General features: G+C 43.9%; 1 long non-coding RNA gene and 1 other non-coding gene across 3 annotated transcripts in view; one reads left to right on the forward strand and one right to left on the reverse strand.

The window, feature by feature from the left end:
* LOC131274835 (uncharacterized) overlaps positions 1 to 25,677 on the forward strand; it is a 57,095-nt gene extending 31,418 nt beyond the window's left edge. Inside the window, exons 2-4 of one of the 2 annotated variants that reach the window (XR_011646995.1) lie at positions 17,448 to 17,487; positions 24,182 to 24,272; positions 25,167 to 25,677. This is a non-coding gene — a long non-coding RNA (uncharacterized lncRNA). The remainder of the gene's footprint in view (positions 1 to 17,447; positions 17,488 to 24,181; positions 24,273 to 25,166) is intronic. The other variant, XR_011646994.1, reaches the window with a different exon arrangement.
* LOC111761997 (U8 small nucleolar RNA) lies at positions 13,975 to 14,107 on the reverse strand. The gene has a single exon (XR_002795218.1). It is a non-coding gene; the product is annotated as a U8 small nucleolar RNA (small nucleolar RNA).
* Positions 25,678 to 26,059: the final 382 nt, after the last annotated feature.

Here is a 26,059-nt window from a genome sequence, read left to right on the forward strand (position 1 = left end):
TTAATTTCTTCAACCCACTCATTGTTTAAGAGTGTGTTGTTCAGCCTCCACACTTTTGTGAATTTTCCCTTTTCCTGTCTATTATTGATTTCCAGTTTCATTATGATCTGAGAAGATGCTTTGTATAATTTCAATCTTTTTATATTTATTGAGACCTGTCTTGTGACATAACATGTGGTCTATCCTGGAGAAAGATCCATGAGCACTTGAGAAGAATGTATGACCCATTGATTCAGGATGCAATGTTCTGTTTATGTCTGTCAGGTCTAAATCATTTATCATATATTTTTTTGATCTTCTGTCTAGTAATTTTATCTAATGATGTGAATGGTGTGTTGAAGTCTCCAACTATTATTGTAGAGATCCTATTTTTTCCCTTCAGTTTTGCCAGTTTGCCTCATGTATTTTGGGGCACCCTGGTTAGGTGCATGGATATTTATGACTGTTATTTCTTACTGGTGGATTGTTCCTTTTATTAATATATAATGGTTTTCCTTGTCTCATAACTTTTTGCATTTAAAGTCTGTTTTGTTCAATATTAGTATAGCTACTCCTGCTCTTTTTTGATTACTGTTTGCATGGAATATCTTTTTCCAATCTTTCACTTTCAGCTGTTTGTATCCCTGGATCTAAGGTGAGTCTCTTGTAGGCATATGGAAGGCTCATGGTTTTTATCCATTCTGTCAGCCTGTATCTTTTCATTGGGGAGTTTAATCCATTCACATTCAATGATATTATTGTAAATGCATTATTTCCACCACTTTATTCTTCAGTTTTCATGTCATATCTTATTGTCATCTTTTTTTTAAACTCTTTTGATTATTTTTTCTACTATTCTTGCCTTCTACACTCTCCTGCATGCCTCTCTCATGTAAGACTTCCTTTAATATACCCTGCAAAGGCAGAAACTCTCTTAGTTTCTGTTTGTTTGTGAATATCTTTTACTCAACTTAATATATGAAGGACAATTTTGCCAGATAAAGAATTCTTGGCTGACAATTTTTTTCTCCTTCAGTATCCTAATTGTATCGTACCACTGTCTTCTCATCTCCATGGTTTCTGACGAGAAATTCACACTAAGTCTTACTGGGTGTCCCTTGTATGTGATGGTTTGCTTCTCCTTTGCTGCTCTTAGAATTTTCTCTTTATCTTTGATGTTTTACATTCTGAGTAGTATGTGTCTTGGTGTAGTCTATTTGGATTTATTCTGATTGGAGTATGTTGTGCTTCTTGGACATTATATTAGTCAGGCAAAGGGGTGCTGATGCAAAATACCAGAAATCTATTGGCTTTTATAAAGGGTATTTATTTGGGATAGACGCTTACAGTTACCAGGCCATAAAGCCTAAGTTACTTCCCTCACCAAAGTCTGTTGCCACATGTTGGAGCAAGATGGCTGCTGACATCCACCAAGGGTTCAGGCTTCCTGGGCTCCTCTCTTCCTGGGGCTTGTTTCTCTCTGGGCTCAGCTGCTATGCTCTCTTCACAAGGCCAGCTGTAGACTATCAGGCAAATGCCTCGACTCTTTTTCTGGGGCCTCTGCTGTGTCCAATTGAGCCTTCTCTATTCCTCTGTGTTCTTGCGTGTTGACCTTCAGGGCTCCAGGATCAAAAACCCCAACTTCCCTTCTCTGCAGTGTGGTTTTCCTTTGCGTCCCTGCCCACCAAGGGGGCAGGGACTTAACGTCCTATGATGTGTCCCAATCAAAGCCTTAATCATTATTTAACAATGTAAAAGTGAAGACTTCGAATTGAACCCAGTCTAATACACTCAGAGGGACAGACCAGTTCACAAACATAATCCAGTATCTATTTTTGGAATTCATAATATCAAACTGCTACAAACAGGTAAGTTCATTTCTTTCATGAGAATTGGGAAATTTTCAGCCATTATTAAATACTCTTTCTGCTTCTTTTCTCTTCTCTTCTTCTAGAACTCCCATGACATGCACGTTGTTGCATTTTGTGTTATCAGTCAACTCCCTGAGTCCCTGCTCAATTTTTTCTTTTCTCTCTGTTCTTCTCATTTCAATTTCAGCTGTTCTGTCTTCTGTATTACTTATTCATTTTTCTATTGTTTGAGTCTGCTGTTGTATGTTTCTAATGTGTTTTTAATCTCCCCTATTGTGTCTTTCATTCCCATGAGCTCTGTTACTTTTCTATTCAGGTTTTCAAATTCTTCTTTTGTGCTCGCTTAATATCTTGTTGGTATCCTTTATTTCTTTAGCCATATTGTCTTTAACTTGCTAATTTGATTTTGGAAATTTGTGTTAATCTCATTGATTAGTTGTCCCAAATTCTGTGTCTCACCTGAGACTTTGATATATTACTTTGCTTGGGCCATTTTTTCCATTTTCTTAGTATGGCTTGTAATTTTTTGCTGATGTCTAGGCAACTGATTGTGATGGTGAGTTTACTCAGATGCTCAGTTTCTCTCTCTTTTGTATGGATTTAGTGGTGCGAAGCTGTGTGTTACTGCTGTTCTTTGATTCTTGGTCCAGCCTGTTCTGGGTCTTTAGGATTGTCATTGTTTGTTGCTCTTATCTTGGCGCTGAATCCAGTGACAGGCTGCAGACCATTTCCAACCACCATGGAAAGGGAGGCTGTAAAGGTCAGAATAAGCCTCTCTTCCTTATTTACTTTTAATTTCCTTACATGCACTTCCTTGTTTTGCTAGCAGATGGCAATCTTCAGCAGCCCTGGCCATTGAAAGCCTGGTTGCTCTGTGTTCTCTGTAAGAGGGATGGCAACAATGTGGCAGTTGGTTCTGCCTGGAGGCTAAAAGCCTAGTAATTAAAACTTTCTCAGAGGCTGTTCTCCAAACTTTGCTGGCAGTCCCCTCTAGGGGGCCCTCTCCAGGCAACCCCTCTACCTTCTTCCAGTGGGTAGGAAATAATTCCTCTCCCCTCTGCATCCTCAAAAGCCGGTCCTGGTCAGCAGGAAGGGCGTTTGAGAGGGTTGGATTGCTTTAGTCCTGTGCCAGCATCTAAGGCTAACAATGTGCGGCCCCATCTGGCCTGGAATTTCTCCTGGAACACAGCAGACCAATCTGTGGGTCAGAAATGGAGGCGCCCTTGGGCTGTGTCCCTCTCTCTTCTCTTTCCTCTGGAGGTGGATCCCTGCAGCCCCCTTTGTCTGTAATAGCCAGTCCCAAGGCATGAAATTCAAAATTTGTCTGGACAGTGGCAGAGGGTGCCGGCAGCTCCAGCTGCAGCTTTAACTCTTAGTTTTGCTGTTGAGATTCTTTTCCTTTGCGCCTCTCTCTTCTGGGTGGTGTCCAGCCTTTCCCCGGTGTTCTAAACCCTAGACCTATTTCTCCAGGCCATTTCTGTCTGTCCTCTAGCTATTTTTCTGGAAGAGAGGTGAGTTCTGTGTCTCTCTAATCTGCCATCTTCCTAGAAGTGGAAGCCTCTTACTACACTTGGTATAGCAAATTTTTATTAAATAAAATTTAAATAAATTTTAAATTAAAAAAATTTTTAATAAAAAAATTTCCAAATTGAGTCTATTCCTACCAAGCAACAAATCTCCATTGCTCCATCCCATCATCCCCTAGTAACCTCTAAACTACTTTCTGACTCCGTATTTGCTATTTTCCGATATTTCATATAGTCATATCACACAGTATTTGTCCTTCTGTGTGTGGCTTATTTCACTCCGCATGTTTTCAAGGTTCATTTATGGCGGCAGACTTGGCCCAGTGGTTAGGGCATCCGTCTACCACATGGGAGGTCCGCGGTTCAAACCCCAGGCCTCCTTGACCCATGTGCAGTTGGCCCACGTGCAGTGCTGATGCGCGCAAGGAGTGCCCTGCAATGCAGGGGTGTCCCCCGTGTAGGGGAACCCCACATGCAAGGAGTGCGCCCCGTAAGGAGAGCCACCCAGTGAGAAAGAAAGTGCAGCCTGCCCAGGAATGGCGCTGCCCACACGGAGAGCTGACACAGCAAGATGACACAACAAAAAGAAACCCAGATTCCCATGCCGCTGACAACAACAGAAACGGACAAAGAAGACGACGCAGCAAATAGACACAGAAAACAGACAACCGGGGTGGAGGGGGAAAGGGAGAGAAATAAATAAATAAATAAATAAATAAATAAATCTTTAAAGGAAGGAAAAAAGGTTCATTTATGTTGCAGCATATATCGGAACTTCATTCTTTTTTATAGCCTAGTTATATTCCATTGTGTGTGTATATATACATTTATATATTTACATTTATGTGTATATATATATATATTATACCATACTTTGTTTATTCTTTCATCTGTTGATGGACCCTTGGGTTGTTCCCACTTTTTAGCTATTGCAAATAATGCTGCTATGAATATTGGTGTACAAATACCTGTTTGAGTTTTCAATTTCTTTGGGTATATATCTAGTAGTAGAATTACTGGTCATATGGTAATTCTATATTCTGCTTTTTGAGAAACTGCAATACTGCTTTCCACAGTGACTGCACCATTTTAATTCCCACTAACAATGTAGAAGTTTCCAATTTCTCTGCATCCTTGCCAACAGTTCTTATTTCCATTTTATGGAATTGTCTTTTCCCCCTTAATTTCTGTAAGATTTTGCTTCAAGTATTTTTGTGCTCTGTTGTTAGCTGCATAGATGTCTTCAATTGTTATATCTTCCTGATGGATTGATCCTTTTATTATTATAATAAGTCCTCTTTATATTTAGTAGAATTTTTTGTTTTAAAGTCTGTTTTGTTTAATATTAATATAGCAACTCCAGCTTTTATGTGGTTTCTGTTTGCATGAAATATTTTTCCATTTAAAGCCCCCATTTATTATCCCTCTCTTCACAGGACTACCTATATATTTTTTTCTAAGTCATATTTTAACAAATAAATATGTATATTATAAAAAATATAAAAGTTACAAAAATATCAATTATAACCTTCCATGTCAATTCTCTACCACCCATTTGGAATGGGGTGTAACAGCTGTTACTAGGTGCATTATTCAGCCAAAGGGAGGCTGATGCAAAGTACCTGAAATCTGTTGGCTTTTATAAACAGTGTTTATTTGGGGTAGAAGATTACTGTTACAAGGTCCTAAAGAGTGCAACTCAAGGTCCCATAAGAAATACTTTCTCACCAAATGTCTGTTGCCATGTATTGAAGCAAGATGGCTGCCGATATTTGAGGGCTCCGCCTTCCTTTTTCCTCTTAAGGCTTCCTGGGCCCAGCCTCTTCCCATCTCAGCTGTAGACTGGAGGGCTTGTTTCTTTCCGGGCTCAGCTGCTCTGTTCTCTTCACAAGGTCAGCTGTAAACTTTCTGGCGAATGGCTCATCTCTTTTCCCGGGGCTGAAGGATCAAAGCTGACCAGTTCTCTCCTCTGCTGTGTCTGTGGAGCTCTCCTATTTCTTTGTGTATCTGCTTCTGTGTGACTCCTTGATTGAGTGTCCATTTATTTAGCCCACCAAGGGGGCAAGGACTCAAACTGAGTTACACTGTACTGACGTGGTCAAATCAAAGCCCTAATCTAAACATCATTTAATCGAAGACATCTCAGCTGAATCTAATACAATCAAGGGGTCTCATACCCAGAGGAACAGACCAGTTTAAAAAAATAATCTATATCTCTTTTTTCGAATTCATAAATAATATCAAACTGCCATACTAGTGTCTTGTGTGTCCCTCCTGAAAGTAGTCTCTGTGTCTTGAATATTATTCATAAAAAATATAAATGATGGCATTCTAAAAACAATCCATGTTAATACTTGGAAAAAGTTCTCTATTAGAGTTGCAAATTCTGTTGCTTGTTAAAAAAGCATGGATAGAGGAACTCCATTTGAGAGGCATGAACTCCACCCCCAGAGGCTGTATGTTCACATGAGAAGTAAGGCTTCCTGCAGTGTACCCCTGAGAACATGGGTGCTCTGGGAAGACAAACCTATCCAGCTTTATGTGCAAAAGTCCAAATTCCAGCTGCTCTGGTAAGCATCCCAATTAGTTTCTTATTTTTAGGTGGCTTTATATTTATATATTTGTTCACACGAAAATAACTTTCTTGAAAATAGTCCAATAAAAAATATCCTCATCCAAAAAATGTGCCCATCTCAACCCTAGCATGTGCAAAATACATTTTATTACCACTTTACACAGAGTAAAAACATTACAAGAATATATTTCTATTACTCCCTTCCAGTTTTTATACTGTTGTTGTCATACATTTTACTTAAACATATATTGTGACCTCCACAATACTTTTATGCTGTTTAAATAGTCAATTATGTTTTAGGGAGATTCAAATACTAAGAAGAAAATCCTATGTATTTTCCATTTCTGGTACCCTTCATTCTTTTGTGTAGATCAATATTTCCATCTGATATCATTTTCTTTCTGCCTGAAGGACTTCCTCTAACATTTCATGTATGAGTCTGCTGGTGATGAATGCGTTCAGCTTTTGTATATCTGAAAAAGTTTTTATTTTACCTCTTTTTAAATTGAATTTCACGTAACTTAAGAAGAGAAGTTAAAAAATGATCATCTCAGATCAGGAAAAAACCTAAGATCAGAAAAGCATTTGACAAAATCCAATATCCTTTCATGGTAAAAACTCTCAGAAAACTAGGAAAAGAAGGGAAGCTTCTCAACATGGTAAAGGACGTTTATGAGGAAGCGGACATGGCTCAACTGATAGAGCGTCCACCTACCATATGGAGGGTCCAGGGTTCGATCCCCAGAGCCTCCTGACCAGTGTTGTGAGCTGGCCCACACGCAGAGCTGCTGTGCAAGAGTGCTATGCCACTCAGGGGTGCTCCCGTGTGGGGGTGCCCCCCGTGCAAGGAATGCACTCTGCAAGGAGAGCCGCCCTGTGTGAAAAAAGCGCAGCCTGCCTAGGAGTGGTGCCGCACACACAGAGAGCTGACACAACGAAGAAGAGATGCAGTTTCCCGGTGCCACCGAGGGTGCAAGCAGATACAGAAGAACACACAGCGAGTGGACACAGAGAGCAGACAACAGGGCTGGGGGCGGGGGAAGGGGAGAGAAATAAAATGACATAAATCTTTAAGGAAAAAAAACGGACATTTATGAAAAAACCACAGCAAGTATTATGTTCAATGGTAAAAGACAAAGCTTTCTTCCTGAGATCAGGAACAAGACAATGGATGTTTTAACGTTGTACTGGAAGTTCTAACCAGAGCAATCAGATAAGAAAAATAAATAAAAGGCATCCAAATTAGAAAGGAAGAAGTAAAACTATACCCGTTTGCAGGTGATATGATCCTGTATATAGGAAATCCCAACAAATCCACAAGGAAGCCACTAGAACTAATATACACATATAGCAAAGTTGTGTGGTCCAAGATCAACACAAAAATTAACTGTATTTCTAAACACCAGTAATAATTTTTAAAGGAAATTAAGAAAACCAGTCCATTTACAATAGTATTAGAAGAATAAAATATCTAGGGATAAATTTAACCAAGGAAGTGTATAGTGAAAACTACAAAACATGGCTGAAAAGAAAGCAACAAAAAACAGGGAGTGGATGTGGTTCAAGCAGTTGAGTACCTGCTTCCCACATGGGAGGTCCTGGGTTTGATTCCTGGTGCCTCCTAAAAACAAGAAAGACAATCAAACAACCAAAAAAACCATCTCAAGGGAGTCAATATAGCTCAGGGTTGAGCACCGGCTTCCCACTTACAAGGTTCTGGGTTCAATTCCCATCAATGGTGCCTCAAAAACAAAAACAAAAACAAAAAAACATGGCCAAAAGAAATGAAAGAAGACCTAAATAAATGAAAAGACATTCTGTGTTCATGGGATGGAAGACTTAATGTTATTAAGATGGCAATATGATCTAGAGTGATTACAGATTCAATGCTATCCCTATCAAACTCCAACAGCCTTTTTTTTGTGCATAAATTCATATCTGTAGGGGCCCCAAGTAACCAAATCAATCTTGAAAAAGAAAAATAAGGAGGACTCACACTTCATGATTTCAAAACTTATCACAAAGCAATAGTAATTAAAACAGTGTGGTACAGGCACAAGATTTAACATGCAGACCGGTGGAATAGAATTGACAGTCCAGCAATAAACCCACACATCTCTGGCCAGTTGATTTCCAAAATCAAGACCATTCAATGGGCAAAAAAAGTCTTGTTGAACAAATGAATGAATTTGGACACTGTGGCAGTTCATTATTTATGAATCCAAAAAAAAAGAGAAAAATTATGTTTGTAAACTGGTCTGTTCCTCTGGGTGTGATACACTTTGGTTGTAGTAAATTCAAAGGTTTTAAGGTTACTTGATAAAAGATTCGGGCTTTGATTCGAACATGTCAGTAGGGCATGACTCAGAATTGAGTCCCCGTCCCCTTGGTGGGCTGATATAAATGGACACTCACACAGGAAAAGAGAGAGCTCTGTATACACGGAAGAGGAGAGAACTTGGTCATTTCGGTCCTGCCATGCATCAGAAAGGAGAAGGCTCAAACAGCTAAAACCTCGGGAAGAGAGACGAGAAAGACCAGACAGAGATCACCTGCCATCTCGCTTCAACATGTGGCAACAGACTTTGGTAAGAAAGCAGCCTTGAGCTGGACTCTTTAGGGCCTTGTAAGGATAAGCTTTTATTCCAAATAAATACCCTTTATAAAAGCCAGCAGATTTCTGGTAGCTTGCATCAGCACCCCTTTGGTTGACTCAGACAGAATTTGGTACCAGAGAATGGGGTACCAAATTCTTTTAAAATTCTCAAAAATGCTGGAATGGTTTTATAAATAGGTAAGGGGAGGGAAGCGGATTTGGCTCAACAGATAGCGCGTCTGCCTACCACATGGGAGGTCCAGGGTTCAAACCCAGGGACTCCTGACCTGTGTGGAGTTGGCCCACGTGCAGTGCTGATGCGCGCAAGGAGTGCCGTGCCACGCAGGGGTGTCCCCTGTGGTGGGAGCCCCACGCGCAAAGAGTGTGCCCCATAAGGAGAGCTGCCCAGCGTGAAAAATGTTCAGCCTGCCTAGGTGTGGTGCCACACACACAGAGAGTTGACGCAGCAAGATGACACAGCAAAAAGAAACACAGATTCCCAGTGCCACTGACAAGAATACAAGGGAACACAGAAGAACACACAGAGAATGGACACAGAGAGCAGACAACTGGGGGGGAGGGCGGCAGTGGGTGTGGGCAGAGAAGGGGAGAGATAAAAAATAAATAAATAGGTAAGAGGTATTTTTTGGAGAATTGTGAGATGCTTGATAGAAAAGGCCTAGGTTGTTCTGAAGTGACTATTGATGGTAATATGGACCCTGAAGTTATTTCTGAAAAGGCCTTAGAAGGAAGTGATGAAACTGTTATTGGAAACTGGAGGAAAGGTGATCCATGTTTTCAAGTCACAAAGAATTTAGCAAGATTGACTCCTAATGTTATATGAAAGGCAGAATTTGAAAATGGCGAGCCTGGGCATTTAGCTGAAGAGCTTTGCAAAGTAAACTTGGAGAATGCAGCTTGGCTTCTCCTTGCAGCTTATAGCAAAATGCTAGATAAAGGAGATAAGCCAAGAACTGAATTGTTAGGCACAAAGAAACCTGCAACTGATTCCAGGAATTCCAAGCTTCTGGAAATCAAGCCCCCAGATGATAGTGCCCCATTTGAGGAATTAACTAAACTTGGAACTTGTAAGGCAGGATTCAAAATGCAATTATCCAGGAAAGACTTGTGGAAAGTGTTACCGTCTGATGGCTTGGATCCCTGCCTCCTGCTGCTAAACCAACAAGTTTTGTGTGAGATCTGTGTGAACAAAACCACTTTCAGCCTGGACTAAAAGGGACACGGAAGGGAGAGATGGAAGGGAAAATGGCTTTAAGAGGAAAACCATTGAAGCTGAGGTCTGAAATTAAGAATCTCCTTGGGCTGAGATTGGAACCCCACCCATGTGTACAGAGAGGGTGAGTTTGCCCCAGCATCTGAAGATAGTGGATGTTCCAGCCTGCTGTTCTGGGAGAGTTTTGCCACCCCAGGCTACAGAGAGGGTGGGGCACATTCCCCAAGGGTTGGGGAGAGAGAGGCTGACATCCCAGTGCTCTGAGAGGGATAGACCTATTCCCCATATGTTGGGGAGAGTGAGGTTGACACCCCATTGCTCTGAGAGGGGTGGGCCTGTCCCCCTAGATCAGGGAAGGCCAGATCGCCAGTTGGGCCTGTATACCAGAGATTAGGGAAATTGTTGCCGCCACCTCACTGTACTAAGGGGGCTGAGACTTCCCCAGAGATGGGGGTAAGAGTGGCCATCACCCCAATGTTCTTGGAGGGTGAGGTCTGGAGCTCAGTTGCCACCAGATGTTTGATGAGGGTGGAACCAAGAAAATGGCCACTGGGCAAGCCTGTGGAAAGGTGGGACCTGAGGAGATGAAACCACCATCTTAGGATTGACTCTCAGACTTTGAAATCTCCTGGAGTATGCCCCACAGGTTTTCAGAACTGCTGGGGACCAGTGGCTCAGGTTCCTCTCCCAAATTCTCCTTATGGTAATGCAAATGTTTATCCTATGTCTTTCTCTCTGTATATTGAAAGCAGATAAATTGGTTTGTAAGTTTTGTAGGTCTACAGTTAGGGGGACTTTGCCCCAAGACAAACTGTATCACTGTAATTGTGATGTGATTTTGGACTTAGCATTGTTACTCAAAAGGATTTAAGTTTTTTTGATTATTGTATTGTCTTTTTTGGGATTTAGAAGGTGGAGTGTAGCAGTTTGATATTGTTTATGAATCCCCAAAAAAGAGAAAAATTATGTTTGTAAACTTTTCTGTTCCTCTGGGTGTGATACTCTTTGGCTGTAGTAAATTCAAAGGTTTTAAGTTTACTTGATAAAAGATTAGGGCTTTGATTTGAACATATCAGTAGGGTGTGACTCAGGGTTGTCCCTGCCCCCTTGTCAGGCTGATGTAAATGAACACCCATACAGGAAGAGAGAGATCTCCATACACAGAAGCAGAGAGACCTTGGTCAATTCATTCCTGCTATGTGGCAGAAAGGAGAAAGCTTATAAAGCTAAAGCCCCGGGAAGAGAGATGAGAAAGACCAGACAGAGATCACCTGCCATCTTGCTTCAACATGTGGCAACAGACTTTGGTAAGAAAGCAGCCTTGAGTTGGGCTTTTTAGGGCTTTTGTAACTGTGAACTTTTACCCCAATAAATACCTTTTATTAAAGCCAACAGATTTCTGGTACTGTGAATCAGCACCCCTTTGGCTGACTAATACAGACTCCTACCTCTAAACAGATACAAAAATTAATTCAAAATGGATCAATGACATAAATGTAAGAGCAAATAGTATAAAATTATTTCAAGAAATCATAGGAAAATATCTTCAGGACCTTGTGTCAGGCAATGTATTCTTTTTTTTAAAAAAAGATTTTAAAATTTATTTCTCTCCCCCCCGCCCCAGTTGTCTGCTCTCTGTGTCCATTTGCTGTGTGTTCCTCTGTGACTGCTTCTATCCTTACCAGCGGCACTGGGAATCTGTGTTTCTTTTTGTTGCATCATCTTGTTGTGTCAGCTCTCCATGTGTTTGGCACCATTCCTGGGCAGGCTGCATTTTCTTTCGCACTGGGCGGCTCTCCTCACGGGGCGCACTCCTTGCGCATGGGGCTCCCCTACGCGGGGGACACCCCTGCGTGGCAGGGCACTCCTTGCGCACATCAGCACTGCGCATGGGCCAGCTCCACACAGGTCAAGGAGGCCCAGGGCTTGAACCTCGGACCTCCCATGTGGTAGGGGACGCCCTAACCACTGGGCCAAGTCCACTTCCCAAGGCAATGTATTCTTAGGCTTTACATCAAAAGCATAAGCAGCAAAAAGAAAAATAGATATATTGAACTTCATCAAATTTAAAACTTTTGTGAGTCAAAAGACATTATCAAGGGGAGCAGATGTAGCTCAGTGGTTGAACACCTGCTTCCCATGTACGAGGTCCTAGGTTCAATCCCCAGTACCTCCTTAAACAAACAAACAAACAAACAAAAATATTATCAAGAAAGTGAAAAGACCACCTTACAGGATGGGAGGAAATATTTGGAAGCCATATATATGATAAAAGTTTAGTATCTGGAAGCCATATATATGATAAAAGTTTAATATCCAAAATATTTAAAGAAATCCTACAACTCAAAATTAAGAAAGACAACCCAATTAAAAAATGGGAAAAGGACTTGAATGGACATTTCTCCAAAGAAGACAGACAAACAGCTGATAAGTACATGAAAGATGCTCAACTTCATTAGCCATTAGGGAAATGTAAATCTAAAGAGACCACTTTAGACCCAGGAGGAGGGCATACATAAGAAAATAAGAAGTGTTGGCAAGGATGTGGAAAATTCGAAACCTCATACCTTGTTGGTAGGAATATAAAATGGGGTATCTGCTGTGGAAACCAGGTTAGTGGTTCCTCAGAAAATGAAACATAGAATTATCATATGATTTGGAATTTCCAGGTCTAGGTATACAGTCCCAAAAATTGAAAGCAGAGACTCGACCAGACATTTGTATACAAGTGTTCATAGCAGCATTATTTACAATAGCCAAAAGGTGGAAGCAACACAAGTGACTATCAATTGATGAAAATATAAACAAAATGTGATATATACTTAACAATGGAATATTATTCAGCCACAAAAATTAATGAAGTGTTGATACTTGCTACAACATGGATGACATCATGTTGAGTGAAATAAGCCAGACATAAATGGACAAATACCTAGAATAACAAATTCATACACACAGAAAGCAGAATATTGGCTACCAGGGGTTGGAGGGAGGGGGGATGGGGAGTTAATTCTTAATGGGTGTACACTTTCTGTTTGGTGGGCTATAAAAATGGACACTCACACAGAAGAGATGCAGGAACAGAGAGAGCTCCACAGACATGGCAGAGGAGAGAACTTGGATGCTGGGACCCTGGAGAGGGCTGAGCCATTAGCCTGATAGTTTGCAGCTGAAGAGACCAGAGTCCTGAGAAGCTGAGAAGGCCTGGGAAGAAACGAGCTCACCAGCCTACAGCTGAGATTGGAAGAAGCTGGGTTCACAGGGCCTTAAGAGGAGGAGGAAGCTGAACCCTTACAGAGATCGGCAACCAGCTTGCTCCAAAATGTGGCAACACACTTTGGTGAGGAAGTACCTTTTATGGTACCTTAAATTGGACTTTTTAGGGCCTTGTAAATGTAAGCTTTTGCCCCAAATAAATACTCTTTATAAAAGCCAACAGATTTCTGGTACTTTGTAGCAGCACCCTCTGGCTGACTAATACAATCAGTATGGTTTTATTTATCCATTTATCAGCTGATGGGCACTTGGGTTGTTTGCATCTTTTGGCAATTGTGAATAATGCCCCTATAAACATCTGTGTGCAAATGTCTGTTCATGTCACAGTTTTCAGTGCTGGATATATTCCTAGCAGAGGAATTGCTGGATTATATGGCAGTTCTATATTTAGCTTCCGGAGGAACTACCAAACTGTCTTCCACAGCGATTGTGCCATTTTACAGTCCCACCAACGGTGAAGAAGTGTGTCTATTTCTCCACATCCTCTCCAGCACTTAGTGTTTTTTATTTTTCAATAATGGCCATTCTATGTGGTGTGAGATGATATCTCATTGTCATTTTGATTTGCATTTCCCTAATAGGTAGTGATATTGAACACTTTTTTCATGTGTTTTTTTGCCATTTATGTTTCCCCTTTGGAGAAATGTTTATTTAAGCCTTTTGCTCACTTTTAAATTGGATTGCTTGCTCTTTTATTTTTGGATTGTATGATCTCTTTATATAGAATGGATAGGATATGTGGTTTCCAATTATTTTCTCCTATTGAGGGAGTTCCCATTTTACTTTCTTTTTTAAAATTAATTAATTAATTAATTACCAGGCTGTCCCAGGGAATGAACCTGGGTCCTCCATATGGAAAACGGGAGCTCAGTTGCTTGAGCCACAGCCACTTCCCACTGTTTTACTTTCTTGATGAGGTCCTTGGAGCAGTCAGGGTGTTGCATGTCCTGATCATGCAGAATGTTAATCACATATCATGTCACCTCCAATCATCATGTTCCAATCTGCCTTCCTGCAGGAGGAACAGGTCAGAATCAATCCTCCTAACACTCCAGCTTTTGGTTTTGTTAATGCTCTCTACTGTTTTTGTTCTCAATTTCATTTATTTCTGCTTTTATCTTTGTTATTTCATTACTTGCTTTGGGATTGGTTTGCTCTTTTTTTCTAATTCTTCCAACTATGTAGTTAGGTCATTGATTTTAGGTCTTCTTTTTTAATGTAAGCATTGAGGGCTATAAATTTCCCTCTCAGCACTGTTTTCGCATGTATTCCATCAGTTCTGATATATTGTGTTCTCATTTAAGTTCATCTTGAGATATTTATTGATTTCTCTCACAATTTCTTCTTTGACCCACTGATTATTTAAAAGTATGTTGTTTAATCTCCATATATTTGTGAATTTTCCCTTTTTTCTGCCTGTTGTTGATATCCAGCTTTATTCCATTATGATCAGAGAAAGTGCTTTGTATAATTTTGGTCTTGTTGAATTTATTGGGTTCTGCTTTGAGCTTTAGCATGTGACCTATCCTGGAGAAAGATCCACGAGCATTTTAAAATAATGTATATCCTGCTGGTTTTGGGTGCAGTGTTCTGTATATGTCTATTAGGTTTGGTCCTTTTATCATATTATTCAAACTCTCTGCTTTTTTATTGATCCTCTGCTCAGATGTTCTATCCAATGCTGAGATTGGTGTATTGAAGTCTCCAACTATTATTGTAGAGATGTCTGTTTCTCCCTTCAGTTTTGCCAGTGTTTGCCTCATGTAATTTGGGTTATCCTGGATAGGCACATATACATTTATGATTGTTATTTCTTCCTGATTAATTGCCCCTATTATTAATATTTAATGTCCTTCCTTGTCTCTAATAACAGTTTTGCTTTTGAAATCTATTTCATCCAATATAAGTATAGCTACTCCAGCTTTTTTTTTTTTTTTTGGTTACTGCATGCATAGAATATCTTCTTTTCCAGTCTTTCACTTTCAATCTATTGGTATCCTTGGGTCTAAGGTGAGTCTCTTGCAGACGGCATATAGATGGCTCATTTTTTCTTATGCATTCCACCACTCTGTGTCTTTTGACTGGGGAGTTAAATCATTAGCATTCAATGTCAGGAATGGATGTGGCTTAAGCAATTGGGCTCCTGTCTACCATATAGGAGGCCCAGGGTTCAATACCTAGGGCCTCCTGGTGAAGGCGAGCTGGCCCATGTGGCAAGCCGGATCACGCTGCCCCATGCAAGGAGTGCTGGTCCATGTGGAGAGCTGATGCAGCAAGATGATGCAACAAAAAGAGACACAGAGGAGAGACATGAGATGCAACAGACCAGGGAGCTGAGATGGCACAAGAGAACCATCACCTCTCTCCCACTCCAGAAGGTCCCAGGATTGTTTCTTGGAGCCACCTAATGAAAATACAAGCAGACACAGAAGAACACACAACGAATGGACACAGAGAGCAGACAATGGAGGAAGGGGGGAGAAATAAAGAAATCTTAAAAAAAGCCACATTCAGTGTTATGCTGTAAAGGCAGCTCTTCACCCATTTTGACATTTGGGTTGTTTATTTATTTTTAAATTAAAAAAAATTCTAATGTATTTTAAAATTTTCCCTGCCCCCTTGTGGCTTGCTTGCTGTCTGCTCTCTGTGTCCATTCACTGCATGCTCTTCTGTGTTTTTGCTTGTCTCCCTTTTTTGTTGCTTTGCCTGGCTGAGTTGGCTCTCCATGGCACTTGTGGGCTGGGCGGTGCTCTGCAGCGCTTGTGGGTGAGCCTGTCTTCACAAGGAGGCCCTGGGACATGAACCCAGGGCCTCCCATATGGTAGATGAGAGCCCAACTGATTGAGCCACAGCTGCTTCCTGACCTTTGGGTTTTATCTGTCATGTTTTATTTTCACCACTCTTTTGACACTTTTGTTTACTTTTACTGATATAATCTTCATTTCTAGGCTCTCTTCCAAGCCTCTGTCACCTGTCTTTTCTTTCCAGGCTGCAGGACTCCCTTTAGTATTTCCTGCAAAGCTGGTCTCTTTGTTATAAACTCCCTCAGGGGAAACGGACTTTGGCCCAGTGGTTAGGGCGTCCGTCTACCATATGGGAGGTCTGCGGTTCAAACCCCGGGCCTCCTCGACCCGTGTGGAGCTGGCCATGCGCAGTGCTGATGCGCGCGAGGAGTGCCGTGCCACGCAGGGGTGTCCCCCACGTGGGGGAGCCCCACGCGCAAGGAGTGCGCCCGTGAGGAAAGCCGCCCAGCGTGAAAAGAAAGTGCAGCCTGCCCAGGAATGGCGCCGCCCACACTTCCCATGCCGTCTGATGACAACAGAAGCGGACAAAGAAACAAAAGCAGACAAAGAAACAAGACGCAACAAATAGACACCAAGAACAGACAACCAGGGGAGGGGGGGAAATTAAATAAATAAATAAATCTTTAAAAAAAAAAAATAAACTCCCTCAGTTTCTCTTTTTCTGTGAATATTTTAATCCCATTCTCATTTTTGTAAAACAGTCTTGCTGGATGTAATATTATTAGCTGGAAAATTTTCTCTTGTGGTATCTTAAATATATAATACTACTGCTTTCTTGTCTCCATGGTTTCTGATGAGAAATCAGCATTTAATCTTGTTGAGTGTTCCTTGTATGTGATGGATTACTTTACTCTTGCTTCTTTCAGAATTCTCTCTTTGTCTTCAGCATTTGATATTCTCTTTAGTATGTGTCTTGGAGTAGGTCAATTTATTTGGATATGAGTACATTGTGCTTCTTGGACATGGGTATCTATATCCTTCAATAGGGATGGGAAATTTTCTATCATTATTTCTTCAAATATTCCTTCTGCCCCTTTACCCTTCTCTTTTCCTTCTGGGACACTCATGGCACATATATTTACATGTCTCTTACTGTCATTTGGTTCCCTGAGACCTTGTTCAGTTTTTTCTATTCTTTTATTTATCTGTTCTTTTCTATATTTGCTTATAGAGGCCATGTCTTTAAGCTCACTGATCCTTTCTTCTGCTTCCTCAAATCTGCTGTTTTATGCCTCCATTGTATTTTTTTTTTTTTTAGGAGGTACTGGGGAATGAACCCAAGACCTCATACATGGGAAGCAGGAGGTCAACCACTGAGCTACATCTGCTCCTCAATGAGAGTTTTTTTTTTTGGTTTGGTTTCAGGAGGTACCAGGGATCGAACCCCCGGACCTTATACATGGGAAGCATATGCTCAACCATTAGAGCTACATCTGCTCTTCTACAGTGTATTTTTAAAAATATATATATTTTTCCCACCCCCATCAAGATGACTCTTGTCTGTTTGCTCACTGTTTTTGCTCATTGTCTTTGCTTGTTGCTTTGTGCTAATTGTCTGTTCTTTGTCTGTTTGTTTTTTTCTTTAGGAGGCACTGGGAACCTAACCTTGGATCTCCCATGTGAAAGGTGGGTGCTCAACTGCCTGAACCACATCCACTCCCTGCTCATTATGTTTTTGCTTGTTGTCTGCTCATTGTTTTTGCTTGATGTCTGTTCATTGTCTTTTTTAGGAGGCACAGATAACTGAACCTGGGACCTCCCAAGTGGGAGGTGGGCGCCCAATTGCTTGAGCCATATCTGCTCCCACCTCCAGTGTATTTTTAATTTCATTTATTGTGCCTTTCATTCCTTTAGAAGTTTGATATGGTTACGAATTCCAAAAAGAGATACTGGATTATGTTTGTAATCTGGTCTGTACTTGGGTATAATTAAGTTATGATTAGGGCTTTGATTGGGCCACATCATTAGGGCCCAAATAGATAAAAGGCATGGCAAAGGACAGAGTTGAGGGTTTCCAATGTTGGAGTTTTGTTGTTGGAGTTTGATGCTGAAGTCTTAAGCTGGAGCCCCAAGAAGTCAGCATGCAGAGGAAAGAGAAGCAAGCCTCGGGATGAGAGAACCTGAGCTAGGAGAAGAATACAGAGGAATAGAGATGGCTCCTTAGACACAGCAGAAACCTCAGGGAGAGAGACAGAGCCATTCACCTGATAGTCTACAGCTGACCTTGTGGAGAAAGGCAAAGCCTAGAGAGCCTCATAGTCTACAGCTGACCTTGTGGAGGAAACAGAGGAGCTGAGCCCAGAGGAACCCAGGAAGCCTGAACCCTCACAGCTGTCATCAGCCATCTTGCTCCAACACGTGAAAATAGACTTTGGTGAGGGAAGCAACTTATGCCTTATGGCCTGGTATCTGTAAGCTCCTACCCCAAATAAATACCCTTTGTAAAAGCCAACCAATCTCTGGTATTTTGCATCAGCACCCCTTTGGCTGACTAATACAATTCCCATAAGGTCTGCTATTTTCCTATGTATGCTTTCAAATTCTTCTTTGTGTTCATGCAGTGTTGTATTAGTCAGCCAAACGATACTGATGCAAAGTACCAGAAATCTGTTGGTTTATTTATTTTTTCTTCCCTTTCCCCTCCCCCACCCTGCTGTTTTTGCTGTCTGTGTCCATTCACTGTGTAATCTTCTGTATCTATTTCTTTTTTTGTCTTCTCTTTTCGTCTTTCTCCTCTTGGATTCACTGGGATTCGATCCTGGGGAGCTCTGATGTGGAGAGAGTTTCCCTGTCAATTGAGCCCTCAGTTCCTGGTACCTACTGCATTTCACCTTGAGTCTCCCCTTCATTCTCTCTTTTGTTGTGTCATTGTCTTGCTGTGTGACTCACTTGTGCAGGCACTGGCTCACTGCGAAGGCACTTGGCTTGCTGCATAGGCACTCGACTCACCACGTGGCCACTGGCTCACCATGTGGGCACTCACACGGGCACTTGATTCACTGCATGGGCACTCAGCTCACCACGTGGCCACTGGCTCACTGTGCAGGCACTTGGCTCACTGCAAGGGCACCCACATGGGCACTGAACTCAACTCACCATGTGGGCACTCGGCTCGCCATGCAGGCACTGGCTTGCCATGCAGGCACACTTTCTCTTCTTTTTCACGAGGAGGCCCCAGGGATTGAACCCAGGTCCTCCCATATGGTAGGTGGAGGCCTCATCACTTGAGCCACATCTGCGTCCCTGTGGGTTTTTAAAAAAGCATATTTATTTGGGGTAAAATCTTACAGTTTACAAGGCCCTAATGAGCCCAATGAAAGGTACCATAAGAGGTATTTTCTCACCCAAAGTCTGTTGCCACATGTTTTTTTTTAAAGGTTTATTTTATTTCCCCCCACCCACATTGTTGTTTGTGCTTGCTGTCTGCTCTCTGTGTCCATTTGTTGTACACTCTCTGCGTCAGCTCATCTTCTCTTCTCTTTAGGAGGCACTGGGAACCAAACTGGGACCTTCCATTTGGGAGAGAGGCACTCAATCACTTGATCCACCTCCACTCCCTGCTTTGTTGTTTCTCTTATTATGTTTTCTCTTTGTGTATCCTTGTTGTATCATCTTGTTTTATTAGCTCACTATGCCGGCCCACTGTACCAGCTTGCTGTTTTGCTCATCCTCCCTAGGAGGCATTGGGAATTGAACCCAGGACATCCAATGTGATAGGCAGGTACCCAAATGCTTGAGCCACATCTACTTCTTCTGTTGCTACATGTTGACACAAGATGGCAGGTAACATCTGTGAGAGTTCAGCCTTCCTCTTTCCTCATAAGGCTCTGTGTGCTCAGCTTCTTCCAGTCTCAGCCATAGGCTGGCATAGGGCTCAGCTGCTCTCTTATCTTCAACTGAAAACTATCAGGCAAATGGTTCATCTCTTTTCCCAAGGCCACAGGATCTCCTCCATGTCTATGGGGTTCCCTTCCTCCTTTCTTGTGTATTTTCTTCTGTCTCCTTGATTGATGTCCATTTTTATAGCCCATGAAGGGGGCAGAGACTCAGGCTGAGAGATACTCTACTGACATGGTCAAATCAGAGCCCTAATCTTAACATAATTTAATCAGTGAAATCTCAGCTGAATCTAATACAACCAAAGGGTATCACACTCAGAGAAACAGACTGGTTTACAGACATAAGCTCTCTTTTTGGAATTCATAAATAATCTCAAACTGCCACAAATGTCTTCTTTTTTTTTTAAAGATTTATTTTTTATTTACTTATCTCCCCTTCCCCCCTCCCCCGGCCATTGTCTGCTCTCTGTGTCCATTTGCTGTGTGTTCTTCTGTGTCCACTTGCATTCTTGTCAGCGGCACCGGGAATCTGTGTCTCTTTTTGTTGTGTCATCTTGCTGCATCAGCTCTCTGTGTGTGCAGCGCCACTCCTGGGCAGGCTGTGCTTTTTTCACATGGGGCAGCTCTCCTTGCGGTGTGCACTCCTTATACATGGGGCTCCCCTATGCAGGGGACAATCCTTTGTGGCATGGCACTCCTTGTGTGCATCAGCACTGTGTGTAGGCCACCACATGGATCAGGAGGCCCTGGGTTTGAACCCTGGACCTCCTATATAGTAGGAGTTGAGCTCTGTCAGTTGAGCCAAATCCACTTCCCCTTAATATACTTAATCTCTTTGGCCATCTCATTGAATTTACTAAGGAGATTCTGAGCTTCTATGATTAGTTGTCTTAACTCCTTTATGTCATCTGGAGGTTTATCTTTTTCATTTGACTGGACCATACCTTCTTGTTTCTTGGTATGGATTGTAATTTTTTGTTGGTGTATTAGAAACTGGCTTACTAAATGTATTTATTCTGGGCACAGTTTCTCTCTTAGTTTAGGGCTTTCTTGCCCTGTCTTCCTTGCTTGTTGTGTAGTAAGAGCTGAGGGTGTAGTTGGTGCTGTAAGCTGTGGAGGCTGAAACTGCCTGCATTGCCCTAGGAAGCAATTAAGCTTCTCCCACCTTTCTCTTCTGCCAGGGGAAGGGACAGAGTCACCACTGCATGTAGTAATTCAAGCTGTGCAGGCCAAGACCATCTGTCATTGCCTGAAGAGACTGATGAAGCTTCATGCCCCTTCCTTCCCTACCTGGGTGGGGATGGAGCTGCAAGTGTGGGCAGCAAACTAAGCTGTGTGGGTCAAAACTGACTGTAGTTGATCAGGTAGACTGATTTAGCTCCAGCCCTCCTCTCCTGTTAGGGTTGGGGTGGACACTCTGGAGGACTCAACAATCTAATCCATGTGGGCCAAAAGTGCCTGCAGTTACCCTGAGAGGCTGAGGGAGTACTGTTTCTTCTGTCCTTTAAGGCGTGAGGATGGAACCACAGGTGCCCAAAAACTAGTCTGTGTGGGCTGAAAGCGCCTGCAGATGCCCAGTGAGGATGCAGGAACACCAGGCTCCTCCTATCCTATGGGGGCTTAGGGGTGGAGCCTCAGGCACTCAACCAACCAGTCCATGAGGGCTGAAAGTACCTGCAGTTGCCCAGAGAGGCTGGTGTAGGTCTCCCCAGTTTCCTTCTGCTGAAGGTGGGGCTAGGGCCTAAGCTAGGGCTGCATTCTGATCTGGGTGGAAAGAAACCGGTCCCAACCATCACTGTAATTTCCAGCCCTGATTGAAAGCGGGGGGGGGGGGGGGGGGGGGGGGGGGGGGGGGGAAGAGTTAAAATGGCAGCCACAAGTCTCTTTCTGACTTGGGCAGGTTCAAAGTTCAGCTGTTCTTAGGATTATACTTTAGCCAGCCCAATTTACTAATCAGCAGCTGAAGTCAGTACCTGGCCATCTCTTCCTCCCCCATTTTTGGGAAATGGGAGCTTCCAAATCCAGTCAGGGAATAGCTCTGTCAATGGAGGATGGGCACTGGCTTCTGCAGTGTGGAGCGCTCTTCTCAGGAATCTTCTCTGCAGATGTGCAGTCTCCTTCTTCTATTCCTTCAAGAATGTTGCAGGATGCTCTTCTGGTCTCCTGGGTCCCCCAAAAAGGTGCTTTAGATAGCTCTGGGTGATTACTAACTGCCTTGTAGGATGAGCTGACCCTTAGAGCTCCTTACTCTGCTATCTTGCCCCAAATTATTTTTCACGGCAGTTACACCAATTTGCATTCCCACTTACAATGAACGATGGTTCTTATTTCTCTGTATCCTCACCAACACTTGTTAATTTTCTTCTATCTCTCTCTCTTTTTAAGATTTATTTTTTATTTATTTCCTCCCCTTCCCCCTGCCCCATTGTCTGCTCTCTGTGTCCATTTGCTATGTGTTCTTTGTCCGCTTGCACTCTTGTCAGCGGCACCAGGAATCTGTGTCTCTTTTTTCATTATCTTGCTGCGTCAGCTCTCCATGTGTGCGGTGCCACTCTTGGGCAGGCTGCACTTTTTTCACATGGGGCAGCTCTCCTTGAGGGGTGCACTCCTGTGCATGGGGCTTCCTTACACGGGGGACACCCTTGCATGGCACAGCACTCCTTGCACACATCAGCACTGTGCGTGGGCCAGCTCACCACATGGGTCAGGGGGCCCGGGGTTTGAACCCTGGACCTCCCATATGGTAGATGGGTGCTCTATCAGTTGAGCCAAATCCGCTTCCCTCATTTTTCTAAATGCATTTCTCTAGGTATTGAATTCTAGGTGACGGTTCTTTTTCTTCCAGTACTTTATTTTTATTTTTAGGAGGTACCAGTGACTGGACCTGGGACCTTATACACGCAAAACAGGCACTCAACCACTGCGCTACACCCACTCCCCTCTTTCAGTACTTTAAAGATGTTGTGGGAACTGGCTGTGGCTCAAGGGGAAAGTGATGTGGCTCAAGCCATTGGGCTCCCTTCTACCACATGGGAGGCCCTGGGTTTAATTCCTGGGGCCTCCTGGTGAAGTCAAGCTGGCCCACGCTGCAGAGAGCTGGCGACTCAACAAAGGGAGTTGCAGAGGAGAGACAGTGGGAGATGCAGCAGACAGGTTGCTGAGGTGGCTCAAGCAATTGAGTGCCTCTCTCCCACAGCAGAGTTCCTGGGATTGGTTCTAATGCTTCCTAAAGAGAAAGATGAGAAGAAAAAGACAAGCAGACAAGGAAGAACACACAGCGAATGGACACAGAGAGCAGACAGAGTGCAGACAATGCGGGGGAGGGGGAATAAAGATGTTGCCCCACTATCTTCTCTCTTGCATTGTTACCGATGAGAAAAACAACTGCTAAGGCTGTTTATTCACAATATTAAGTAGTCCAGCCTTCAACTCCTTGAAACTTCCTCTTCCCTTTGCTGCTGGACTGCCTGTTGCTTGCTCTCTCCAACACCACTTTTTCTTTTCTCTGCTTCATCCATTCTGCTCTTTGCTTTTCCCTCTTGTCTTTCTCATGCCACCCTGTCATTGGTGCACTTGAACTTCTGACTGTTGAACAATCAGCGTGTACTCCCTACTCCTCGCAGGTGTTTGCAGGGAAACCTGATCCTTGGTTGTTGCAGGACTCAGAGGGTATAATTGGAATCTATCAGGAAGAAAAATCTTTACTCTCCCAAGTCCAGGCTCTCCACTCCCACCTCACCCACAGACCTAACATCTGTCCCCATCATGACTCGCTTTTACTGGCTCCTCTCTTCCTACTTTCCCCATCGAGTTTTTGATCTGGCTTTTCTCACTGATACTGCCCAGATCTCCTCTTTCCTGAGGTCTTCGCATCTCCATTCTGGCCAGGTCCCTCTTGTTGGGCCGTGGATGCCCTTGATGCTCTTCCCAGATGCCACTCACGGGCTGTGTGGTCATCCCCCAAGCGCTGTCAGTGCTGGTTTGTAAGGACTCATGGTTGCCCTCTTCTTTGGAGAATTGTGCTCGGCTGAACAGCCACCTGGAAACTTACTCACCCCACGGCTGTCTGACTTGGAGGGGCCAGTCGGGACTTACTCTGCCGTTTGTGCTCCAGGGCCTACTGTGGGGTCAGGTTGAGCCTAGTCTCTGGGCAGCAGCACATTCTTACTTAGTTCCTCCCCTGTTGTATCCTCCTCTCATTCCCCTTCTCCTGAGAACACTCAAAACAGACCCAAGAAGCCTAATCTCAGGCACTGCATCTAGGGAACCCAACCTAAGACATTTGTCTTCTCTGCATAGACTTCTTTTTCCTACTCTTTGAAAAATTTACACCTCCCCCATTTATTTATTTTTTCTTTTTTTAGGAGGTACTGGGGATTGAACGCAGGACCTCATACATGGGAAGCAGGCGCTCAACCACTGGGCTTCATATGTTCCCCAATTCCCCAATGAGAGTTTTTTTTCTTCTTCTTTGTTTTTAGGAGGTAACAGACTGAACTTGGGACTTCATACATGGGAAGCAGGCATCAGCCCCTGAGCTACACCTGCTCCATATCCCAGTGGAGTTTTATGGTTGGTTGTTATGCAGCATTGTTCTAGGAGTAGATAGCTGAAATATAGAGCAAGTGAATTTTTAGTTTGGTACATGGTTGCCCAGCTAACAGTTACATTTTCTAGCTTCCTTTGCAGCTGGGCATGGCCTTGTGATTACTTTCAGGCACACAGCCTTGTATCACATGACCTCCCCGCCCTGATTTTGACTCAGGAGGTCAGTTACAACCCGGATGGAGATATTTCTCTTCTGAGAAGCTAAACTATGGCACCCAGAGAATGTTCTCAGGTAGCTATGGAGAGTCAAGCTGAAAGGCAACCATACTTGGAGGCCGAGGCCCCCCGTTTTGAACCATTTATGTGCCCCCTGTGAGGCAGGCACAGAGACCTTGGTTTCTCACCATTTTCTGATCCCTGTGATGTAGTAGATTCACCCTGGGAGGGCTACCGGGCTCGCAGCTGCTCCCTCCGTATCTACACAAGCGCTCCCCCAGTACCCCCATCTTCTCCAGTAAGAGATCCCGCCGCCCCGCCACAATGGGGAAGTTGGGAGCCCATTGGACCTCTACAGTAAAGACGGACAGTGAGGGCCCCAAGGGTAGCCCTGGGAAAATATCTCCTGCCGGACCCCCGGGGGCTGAACCTGCGGTGGGACCTGGTGGGACCTGGTTGCCCTCTGCTGGGCCTCAGCGCTCCTGTGCTTCTCCCAGCAGCTGCAGAGTTAGCAGCGTGGGCTCTGGACCACGTGGTTTGGGTCCTCATTTTCCCCATCTGTAAAATAGGGATTGAAACCAGTGTCTCACGCGCCTGAGGTTAAGGGAGTTAATCCGTGTAAAACCCTTTCAGCTCACTATGGGGCTTACAGATGCTAATTGTCTTCTGGCACCTTCACTCTGGTCCCTGTTATTTTCCTAGAGTCCCTAAGGACTTCCGGTGCTGCTGAAAGAGAGCAGGAACTAACTGCCTGTCCCCAGATCGGCCTTCTTTTCTCACCCCCTTCGTGCTGAGGGTGTGTGGGGCTGACGCGCTCACTGGACGCCCAGCCCCGCCCGAGGCTCTGGGGTCATACTGCTGCCCTGGGAAACGGACTTTGGCCCAGTGGTTAGGGCGTCCGTCTACCATATGGGAGGCCCGCGGTTCAAACCCCGGGCCTCCTTGACCCGTGTGGAGCTGGCCATGCGCAGCGCTGATGCGCGCAAGGAGTGCCGTGCCACGGCAAGGGTGTCCCCCGTGTGGGGGAGCCCCACGCGCAAGGAGTGCGCCCGTGAGGAAAGCCGCCCAGCGTGAAAAGAAAGAGCAGCCTGCCCAGGAATGGCGCCGCCCACACTTCCCGTGCAGCTGACGACAACAGAAGCGGACAAAGAAACAAGACTCAGCAAATAGACACCAAGAACAGACAACCAGGGGAGGGGGGGAAATTAAATAAATAAATAAATCTTAAAAAAAAAAAAAAAATACTGCTGCCCTCCTTGTGGGGGGATCCCTTGGGAGAAATGCAGAGTCTGGAAGAAGCTGCTCGACCAGAGCCTCTGCTGAGCCGGAGCCCCTGGGGGATGTGGGCGGGGCCGGGGTGCCGGCCGAGGCAGCAGCGCCCTGGCCGGGGACCGCTCCCGGAGACCCTGTGCGCTCGCGGGCGCCCCGCGCCTGCCCCTGCCGTGGGAGGCTGCAGCCTTGCTGCCAGTGGACCTCATCAGTCTCCCTTCTGGGACCTGCCATCACCTTTTCCTGGCTGGGAGATGATCCATTTAACAGTCCCCGTGGTCGAGCGCAGGGTCTCTTCGCGCCCCGCGCAGCTGAGCGACCTCCCT

Source organism: Dasypus novemcinctus, chromosome 21, assembly GCF_030445035.2.
Source record: "Dasypus novemcinctus isolate mDasNov1 chromosome 21, mDasNov1.1.hap2, whole genome shotgun sequence".
NCBI classification, from domain to species: domain Eukaryota; kingdom Metazoa; phylum Chordata; class Mammalia; order Cingulata; family Dasypodidae; genus Dasypus; species Dasypus novemcinctus.